The sequence below is a fragment of the Lolium perenne genome, chromosome 6 (genome assembly GCF_019359855.2).
Source record: "Lolium perenne isolate Kyuss_39 chromosome 6, Kyuss_2.0, whole genome shotgun sequence".
NCBI classification, from domain to species: Eukaryota; Viridiplantae; Streptophyta; class Magnoliopsida; order Poales; family Poaceae; genus Lolium; species Lolium perenne.
In genome coordinates this window covers 41,836,078-41,844,935 of record NC_067249.2, presented here as the reverse complement: position 1 = coordinate 41,844,935, position 8,858 = coordinate 41,836,078, and the positions used below count along the sequence as shown (strand labels likewise).

The window sequence follows — 8,858 nt, the reverse complement described above, 5'->3', positions numbered from 1 at the left end:
CACTAGACCTCGGCGTGTTTATCCCTCTTCACCGGCCATCATAGCGGTGTTGACGGGACACGTGCACGCCAACGGACTAATTAAATATTAAACGACAGTCGGTGGGTTAGTCGGGTCGTCTTCCACAACTTGGCGCGAGAGAGAAAGAGAGAGCAAATGTACATATACCAAAGATGGCCCATGGTCGTATATATGAAGATGGAGGAGTAGGTGCTTGCACATGCGTGCACTGCCTTTTTGGTTTCCATGTTTGGACGGTACTAATCCAAAATCATGCACGAGTCAACAGTTAGTTAATTCGACGCATAATTCTGGCACTAAATTTCGCTTGGGATGAATAAACAGCCTCTTCGAATCCAGCAAATCATCAAAATCAAAACTTGGCACTGATCACGGAGCAACACCAGCACACGCATGTGTATTATTATGTGTAAAAGAAAAAAAGGAAAAGGAAATCACGCAAAGCACGCCCTCATCTAACGCCTTCGATTTCCCTCCCGAATCCCCCTTCCTCTCTCCCTCAAACCTCAATCGCCGCCGCCCCGGCACCTCGCCGGCCACCGCAGCTCCGGCTCCTCCTCCCCAACCCACCCCCTCCTCTCCATCCAGAACCCCCAACGGCGGCCGCATCCCCCACCACCCACGCGATCTCTTCCCCTCGATCCTCGCCGGCGCATGCGACCCACCTCCGCGCCGTCAAGAACCGGCGACCTCCACCCTCGAGGTCAACTCGATCTCCGCCGTCCTCTGGGGATCCTTCACCGTGCGGATTCCGACCCTCGGCGCCGCGCTCCGGGAAGACGTACATCCCCTGGGCACGCCTCCATCGGCGAGCTCCTGCCACGGCGCCCATCCGGAGCACGAAGGCCGCTTTAGTTCACCCAGCCACCGCGCCGCTATCCTACTCCGAAGACCTGCTACTGACCGGACCACTGCCGGCAGCCTCCACAAGCTGGCGAGGTGAGCACGAAGGTGGCCCATTCTAGTGATCCCTTCACCTCACGGCCTTTCCTCTCGTGCTAATGGAGTGCTGCGTTTTTTCCTCTCCCTGCATATGCGTGTGTGTGGGTGAAAGCCCTAGGAGAAGCTTGGGACAGATGGATTGATGGTGGTGCAGCTCGAGGAGGCGGCGGCGGGTTCGCGAGGGGCGACGGCTTGCTCGGACGAACGGATACTGCTACGGCTTGCTATTAGGAAGGTGACTCCTGTCTGCCGCCGTCTTTTTCTCTGTTGCTAAAACATCGCTGCATCAACTATGTATACTGGTTGGTTGGACCGTAGCTTGATGAGATGATTGCTACTCGTCGTTGTCGTTCAGATTTGTTGTATCTTGCAGCCATCTATCTGGTGGTTCCTCTCCTAATTTGTGTGGCCTGAACATGGTGAAATTTTGTCATGTGCGGTTCTTACTAGTCCTAGTACTTGATTATCTGCGTCTTTTTGTGGAGTTAGTTTCGGTTGAAACATACATAGGTGTTGTTTGCTGGCCGGTGCTTGTGCAACTTAATAGATACGTATATGCATTGCTGCTAGGTTGGAAGATACGTTGCTGTTACTTCTAGCAGCCAAGGAAAACAGTAATTAACTCCTCTGTTTTTTCTCACTGATTCAGTATCACGTATGCATGCCTTGCCGTGACTTATTTCTAGTAAATTCTCTTTGCCCAAATTATTGCAAACTTGTCATGTAATTTTTGCTAGTACAGATGTTTAACACTTCACGTTATGTGATGCATTCATTCTTTGATCGGTGGTGCTCCTATTTGTTTACATGTCTTAGCTAGATTCAGAGTTATAGCTTTGAATATTTGTCGAAAACTTGGTCCACGAAAACAGTTTATGTAGTGTTTGCATTTGGTCCCGAGCTAGATCTTTTGGTTTTTGTGTAATTAAGCATTCTTTTCAATCTAATTTATATCATGTGGAGTTGAACGATGCTATCCCTTTCTTGCCCAGATAGGTCAATATCTCCTTTTTATTGATTGTATATATTCACTCCTCGGCTGTCATTTACGATGATGGTTGCTTTCTTATGTTAATGTGATTAGTAAGTTATTAATTCTTTACAGAGGTTATTACTATTGTGTTTAAAGCCAGCATTGAATAATACTAACTATGGAGTTGCTATTCACGGACTGAAAAAGTACAACTATTACGATTTTGCTTGGCATTAGTGCTTGTTTGCTGTCAGAGTGTCAAGTACTTTCGCTGACTGGTTTTTCTCAAATTGACTAGTTTATGAACTAAACTAGCTTATCGTACTCTTATATTGACTTTTATTTTTATATCTCAGCGCCAACAAAAAAGTCTGCTTCCTTTATCTTTACAAGTTAAAATTTTCATGTGTAGGATTATCTTAAAGAGTAGCTGCAACCCTGATCTGCTATAGAAGCATCGTAGAAGATAAGGTCCCCTGTAAAACATGGTATTTGCCGAGGCCCTAGTATCAATCTTTGGACCTCTGCACAACGTGAAGTTAATTAGTTTTCAGACATTGCCAAGGCTCTAGTGCCATGTATTTGCCTCTTGCTGCCTTCTCTGATGATTTTGTGCTTTTTTGGGCTTGTCATTCTCCGCCAGTTTTGCTGCACACAAGGTTTATTTCTATGTGATGTGTTTGTGATGTCGTTATGTATTCTTTCATGGCTGGTTTATGGCATGCATGGCTGAGTATTTATTTGTTCTATTTGTCAAAAATTTGACTTATTTGCCCTCTCTTGCGGTGTTCGAAGACTTTCGTCAGGTGTGAATATTGAGTGTGTTTGTGCCAGTGTTAGATTTACTTCGAGAATTGAAAGATCATGAGATAATATGGTCCTCTTGTTTACCTTTCTTGCAGTACAGGTGCTTGAGTTTACTGTATTTCCTTTGAATTATTTGTTGTTTCATTTTTCTTCTCAAATTGCGAACCAGCAAGGTTAGGTTTCTTCTTGTGGCCTGAAATTGAACTTATGGATAATTTGAGCTTGTATTATTTGATCTTATGGTGATTGATGGCTAAATTTAAAAGCTTTTTCCTTTTTCCCCTCTGATGAAGTCAAGGCCTTTGCCTATTTTGGTTGAATCTGTTCTTGATTTGAGCTCGCTCCATTCAAGTATTATACCATGATTTTCACAAACTTTCGAAACTGATTTTTGTTCAGACTTGTGTTCTGCCGGAGGCTAAAAGCAGGTGAAATCGATTTGGCTACTTCGTGATATCATCTCACCGAAACTGTTTGTCCTTATGGTACTTGTTTTACATAGTAATACCTACTCTACCATGATCATGGGGGTGTGTCTGGGCAAGAAAAGGCGTTGTTGTGCACATGTGCTATTTGTCTTTTCTTTAGTGAAGTATTTGTTTGTCTTGAACTTCGGCCTTCAGTTACAAACTTGGCGTTTTCAAGCTAATTGGCTACCTCATTTCTTATTAATATCAAATTACCAGGCTCTTTTAGTTGTGTGTTTCAGGAAAAAATGTTGCATCAGGCATTATCATTGGATTTAGATTGCTGTTATAATTATCCTACTGAATATTATTTCAGTAACATAGGAATCATGGCTAATAAAGACAGTTGCAGTTTTACTGCACTTTTCTGCTTTATTTTGGGAAAAGGACGCAAAATACTAACTAGAAATATTATGCTTATGTTTATTTTGCAGGTTGCACTAGCTGTTTGTGTTACTGCATTAGGGAAAGGCATCCCATATGTGTATTAGACTACCTCAGACTCAGAGAAAGGTATGCTTATACAATGTCTCGGTGATTTTCTATAGTTTGTAATAACAGTTGATCATGCTTCCTATGTTACTTTGCTTCCCATTCTTTTTTATTGCTTGCTGCCATATGCTTGAGTTGTTGCCTAACATGGAATTCTTTCTAGAAATAATTATGACTGCTCCTCCATATCTTAGTTGTAAGCTATTGGAATTATCCTCTTTGTTATGTTGTTCTCCAATGTTTCTTCACTTGGATTTCTACCGAGTGCAGTTACTTGGCAAGGAGTGTGGTGAAGGGCACAATATATCCTGAGCGGCACACTACAATTTTGTTTGAGGTACTATCTTTTTATGACAGCTAAATGGTCCTTTCTAAGGAAAAAGTTCATATCCTTTCTTTAATTTGGTGAAATGTTTTCATGCAGAAACATAGTTGTAGCATTCCTTATGTACATTATTAGCCAACTCTGTTTTCATTACCTTATTGAACTATTCTACATTTTCTGAACCACGTAGTGGTGTTGTCTGTATCGAAAAAACAAGCGTGTGAGTAATTACTGTAACCTAATTCTCGTGCTTAATTACTAGTTCTGTGGTTTTGTAGGTAGTAATGATTGTCATATTAACAAAAAAGCAATCATATTAGGAATAAATAATTTGCTCATGTATATGTAATTGCTGCTGATATTTATAATTCCGTGACACTAACGAATCTGGTTAATTTGGTGGGATGTTCTGTAGTACTTTTTATGCACATTATTACCCAACTATTCTTCATTTTCTGAACCACTTAGTAATATATTTTGTATCAAAACAACTAACAAGCGACTAGAGTGTCTAGCCCTAATCCTGGAGCTGTCGAGCACCATCCCCGCCACATAAGCTCCCAGGTCACTCAACTTGTTGCCTTAGTGAAACTTGGCGGTAACATCTGGTCTAGGAGATGCAACCCTGACGAGGAAGAGGCCACGAGATTCGACGGCCAGGAACCTAATGGCATCATGCTCAGATTTGGTCGCCTATCGCCTTGCATCCTCTGCAATTCTGCCGTATTGAAAATGCTGATGAAATAATAAATGCTATGCTCTGGTAGTTCCTTCAGTTTTGTAGCTAAGCTAGTCATGTTGAATGCTATCTCCAGCTGGGTGATGAGAGTATCTATCTTCCTAGACTTGATATTTTCAGAGTATTGGCAATGAATCTCTACTAGGAAAAGCCTTTACTAGTAGTTTCTTTGTTAGGTCAGTCTGAAGGTTTAACTTTTACTACTAGTGTGGTGGATCTCTACCATCCACTATTCCCAAGAATTCGTTCCTACCTTTTCATGCCTCCTATTCAAGCTCATAGTATTGTTACTTTGCCTTTAACTTCCTATTTATCTTTTTTTTTAGGATTGAGGAAGCATTCAACAATTATAGTGCAAGGATAGATATACCATCTGATTGAGGTACAATTTCCAACTTCAAAGCATGCATAGCAAGTGAATGCGGCATGACCTTTGTGTATAATCGATTTTTTCATGTTGTCATTGGTCATCACATAGCTTTTCTTGCACAGCCAACTCAGCAGACACTCACGATGATTGTTTCTTGAGTGGGAGGAGATTCTGAAACAAGTACATAAATGCTTACAGGGACGTTTAGTAGATCCACTGAAGCAGAACAACATTTTTGGGCGCAATGTCAGCAAAGGTTTGTTTTCTGCCTGTAGATCATTTATTTTATGGTAGAAAGGATGATTATGCATAATGTTAAGTTGCAGCCATTTTAGTGAGTTTTAGATAAGCTTGGTCGTTGTGATGTTAAACTTTTTTTTTTCTTATTCATCTCTATTTTAATGTGTTTTACCCTGCCTCTCGGGGGGAGAAGTGCCACATGATTTCCTCTTTTTCCAAATTTGAGTACTTGCATCACAGATAGTTCAGCTCTATTTTGGGGCATTGATTATGCGTGTAAGCAAAAGTATGGTTCATTATTCTCTTTTATAACCCATTATCCATGATGTCTTATTTGGCATGATCTCTTTTATATTATGGTTCATTATTCTGCTATTTCACCAATCATAGCACCTTCATCTCGGTTCACATAATGAGTTGTCGAATTGAGCTCCCACATCCAGAGTTCCATTATTTGTACGATTTCCCAATTTTCAATCCTTTGTCAACTCTTGTCCAAACTGTACCTTCTTATGGTTCACCAGTAACTGACTTGTATTTGCTAATTCCTCATCGCTGCACGCGATTGCCATTTACGAGCCAGTATATTTCATTTTAATGTTGTGTACAAGGAAAATCTCAGTCATTTAATCAAGGAGTCAGTTGCATAGCACACTAACATGATGTTGAACCGCTTTCACTTATTGGTCTTTGTTAGATCCACATGCATGCTTGGTTCTGGTCACAACTGCTTATATGTTTGAAGTTGCTAATGGCTTAATTTTGGTATGCCAAGTGGCTTTGTTGGCTGGGTTGATTTACATGATGAATGACATTATTGCCTCATGGCTGCGCTGTTTGTGCAAATTTGAAATTTTAGCATCTTGGTATAGCATGTTTTAGTGGGTTCCCCTTTTGTAGTCTAGAGCTTTCTTTTTAGTTTAGAGGGGTCAATTGTTGCTTATTTGTTGATGGCTGGATGCTTTTGGCTATTAAATGTGTTGCTTCCTGGTCTGGTGCTTAGTTCGTTCTGTGCGTCACCGAATAGTATTTGTAATGAACATTTTAATGATGTTGTTTCTGTTATCTGCCTGGCCCAGGTTAAAGCCAATGTGGTGAGCTCTTGGTTCACCCCTTCTATCTTTGGGTCCCTTGCACTTACCGTGGCTATGTTATTCTCTGGCTTGCTACCTTGCCATCTAACTTTCTAATTTCTGTTGCTAGGAATCTAGTATATATGCCTGGTTATTTGAGGTCCTGATGCTTGTGTGCTTGGAAAGCTAATGGACTCAATGATCTTGTGTTAGTAGCCTCAGCTCGCTGTTCTATAGCTCTCAATGTACTGTGTGGTTTTGATCTTGTCCTGTTTTGGGAGTATAGCTCCATTATTTTACACTTTTCTAGTTCTGGTTAAGAAAATAGCGGAGGAACAAATTCACTGGTTGGACATTAATCCCATGTTGTTGACTGAATGTCCATGCACGTAAACAAAGAAAGAGAGAAAGGAGAGTCTCATGTTGTTGCCATTTTATTTATTTATCTAATATGATGATGTAAGAAACCATGTGTCTAGCTCACCTCGAAGGAACACCATGAAGGCATTATCTCATTTAGTTGATACCTTCTGATTTGTTGTCGTGCATACATGTGGTTGGCGGATGCCCTGATGCAGCGGAGGCAACAGCAACAGTGAGGGAGAAATGGATCTGCAGGGAGGTGGCTTGGAGAAAGGGAGCTAGACTAGCTGTGTGTTGTTTCAGGTTCTGGTCTGGCTGCACTAGGGAGATGCTAGCCGATTTTCCACTGTCATGAAGCAAATTATTTTTTGGCTAGCTGTGTGTTGTTTCATGTCCAGTCGCCTAGCTAGCTGTCGTTTTTTGATATGATGATGGAAAAAACAGTGAAGCTCAACTCGAAGGAACACCCCAACCTTTTTTCTCATTTAGTTGCTACCTTCTGATTTGTTGTGGTGAATGCAGGTAGTGGACGGATGTACATATGAGATGCCAACGGAGCCATGTTCTTGGACCTGCGGTGCTTGGTAGCCGGCTGGGATGTACGCTGCGCCGGAGGATCGGCTGGCTAACAACGGTTGGTGGTGAGAGAGAAGGAAGGGGAGAGATGTACGCGGGCCTGCACTGATGCAGCGGCGGCAGCAGCAACAGTGAGGGTAAAATGTAGCCGCGGGGTGGTGGCTTGGAGAAAAGGAGCTAGACTAGCTGTGTGTTGGTTCAGGTTTTGTTCCGGCTGGACTAGCGAAGATGCTAGTTGTGTGTGTGGTGTATCATTCAGGTTCTAGCTAAAGTGTGGACAAGATGCATCTGGCCAAAATTTTCCACCAATGCTGCTGTACATGCTAGCTAGCTAGGTGTTGTTTCATGTCCAGTCGCTTGGCTTGCTGCAGCTGTCGTGTATACTGTAGTTTCGCTGGTGGCCAAGCAATATCTTGTGCTAAGTTCTTTATATGTATTTAAATGCCTTGAGGATGTTATGTGCTGTGAATGTACGGAAAACAATTTATCAAAAATCACTAAATTGAGCTTAGCTAGTACATTTAATTGTTGGAGAAAATTCCTAATTTGAGGTTGTTTTGTACATGAGCATGCACTTGAGAATTGGATGAGTGTTGGAGCTACTAGTTGTTTTGTATGTTTGCAGTCTGACAAGAAGGTGGTGTCAAGAAAGCTACATGAAGACTATGTATTGCCAAAACAATTCATGAGGAAGATTGGCATCCGAGCTTCATTGTAAACAAGTAGGAAGAGGAAGTTGTTGATGTGTGCTAGATCGGAAGCAAGAACCTCTGGTAACAAAGGCCGCATGATTGGTGTTGTATGCAATATTGGAAGTTATTACTATCAGCATTTGTGTAGATGTCCGAAAAGAGAGAGACAAGGTGTATGTATGGTTTTCTGCTACACGAATATTTGTGTTCTCTAGCTAGGTTTGCTCGTCCTGTGTTCCTGGGAGAGAAAGCAACATGCTATGCAAATCCATTTTTGCCGAACTTGTGGACAACTTAGCTGGCCAAATCTCGAGCCACAATATGGCAGTGTTGACAGGAAGAGGAGGATGGATGGCCTGCCATCTGGAGGCTGTGAATACAGTTGCCACTTGTCACCGCCTATCTTGTGTACTACTACCTCTTGCCTCCATCATCATCCGGCACGCTTCCTTTTGCAGGCGCGACGGCGAGAAAAAGGTATTCCGAAGCATGGCAAGTTGTCGGTGTTGCTTGTAGAAATAAGGGTAGCATGTAGAAGAAATCTAGGAGAGATTTTTGATGGAGGCAAATTCATGTGTGTTGAACTTGCGCACAAGTTCAAATTCATGTGTGTCAAATTAACTTGTGCACACCATAGCTAGCCAAAATCCACAATATTGCAGTGTGGACGGGAAGAGTAGGGCGGATGGCCGGTCATGTCGATGTTGGAAATACATCGGCCTCCATGTTGATGCTAGAAATACACTTTGCCACTTTTCGCCACCCGATATTGCGTTTC

The 8,858-nt window shown here is 42.1% G+C and overlaps 1 long non-coding RNA gene across 2 annotated transcripts; it reads left to right on the top strand.

Annotated features, from left to right (window-relative positions):
• Positions 1-442: 442 nt before the first annotated feature.
• Positions 443-7,908, top strand: LOC127308254 (uncharacterized). Of its 2 annotated transcripts, XR_011746715.1 has the most exons (8): positions 443-960; positions 1,076-1,198; positions 2,349-2,424; positions 3,645-3,723; positions 3,973-4,039; positions 5,093-5,148; positions 5,259-5,392; positions 7,335-7,908. It is a non-coding gene; the product is annotated as an uncharacterized lncRNA (long non-coding RNA). The 2 variants fall into 2 exon arrangements; XR_007856374.2 differs by lacking the exon at positions 2,349-2,424 and having other exon boundaries at positions 446-960.
• The last annotated feature ends 950 nt before the right edge of the window (positions 7,909-8,858 follow it).